The sequence below is a fragment of the Rhagoletis pomonella genome, unplaced genomic scaffold, assembly GCF_013731165.1.
Source record: "Rhagoletis pomonella isolate Grant_MI unplaced genomic scaffold, Rhpom_1.0 Rhpom_scaffold_00001, whole genome shotgun sequence".
NCBI classification, from domain to species: domain Eukaryota; kingdom Metazoa; phylum Arthropoda; class Insecta; order Diptera; family Tephritidae; genus Rhagoletis; species Rhagoletis pomonella.
This window is the reverse complement of record NW_023458555.1, coordinates 26,011,379-26,012,732: the sequence shown is the minus strand read 5'-3', so window position 1 is coordinate 26,012,732 and position 1,354 is coordinate 26,011,379.

The window sequence follows — 1,354 nt, the reverse complement described above, 5'->3', positions numbered from 1 at the left end:
CTCATTTTGTTCCCGTTCAAACTGCACTCAATAGTTTTGTTCCCATTTGGTTTTCTTGTCGGAACGTTCTCTCGCTCTCTATTCTACTCTTATGATAAAGTTCTATCCATGATAAAAATATAGTAAGGTGGAAAAACTGAGAGGCACTTTTAAAATTCTTGACGTTTCCAAACAATTTAATTTTTAAATTTACTTACAAACTCACACACACATTTTCATTTTCAATCTTAAGCAACAACAATTTCAAACAATTTCAATTCTTTATTTTCACTTTCATATGATTTTAAAATGTTGGCAAACTTCAAAAAAAGTATGGCCGACAAATTGAGAGAACGGTTCTACCTTGCTATATTTTTATCATGGTTCTATCTACTACCATAGACCAATTTACAAGTACAGTGGTTGTAGGGGCTTTCTCCGAAGTGTTCCACTTAACAAAGACAAACAGACAGACACAGACTTCGCATTAAGTAAATATTTCCCTGAGGATCTTTTGGCTTACGAAATGAAAAATATTTTAAGAGAGAGTTCTACGGTCATGAAATTCTAGCCGGCAAGACAATTTGGGCATTTGCGGAAGGTTTCAAGATCACGATGAATACCTGTAAGAACAAAACATGTGATCTCGTTACAAAAATTTCAACCCCGCTCTCATAAGGGTGCTTAACACCCAGCATCACTTTGTCGATTTTAAAGCCGCATTCGATAACATGAAAATGAGTTGCGAGTTGTGATGGCGAATAACGTAGATATCGGAAGAATGAGTTCTTCTTACGGCTTCGCTAATGGGGGTTTGTGAGAGAGAAAGACCACCGCTGCCATGGAAAATATTGGTTTTTCTTATAGCTAGCATACTACGTTGGATTTGAAAAAAAGAATTACATATATAACCAATCAAGAAAAGAAAAATCCAAACTGGTTTCTAATTCTTTCGTCGGCTAAGTTTCATCACCAATAATACAGATGAATTAAAAAGGTGGGGAAAGTACATATGATCATAGGAAAGTGATGAACTCGTGCTACTCGAGTATTCGAGCGGAATGCAGCAAACTCTTTATGGCTAATCTATAGTTTACGAAAACTGAAACGAAGGCCGTGTAATTTTTATTAATCTAAAGGAAGCCTATTTTTTACAATCGATAGAGTTGTTGATATACATATCTAGTAAATACGTATGTATGTATGTATGAATATTCATAGAAATATCGATGATTTTATTTAAACTATTATTATTACATTAACCGATAACAAAAATCAGATAGTTTTATTGTCTTATTCGTAGTTTTATTGATAAAATGTTCTATTGATAATAGATATGAACATGTTGGCACTTATTTTCAAAACTTTTCGCTCA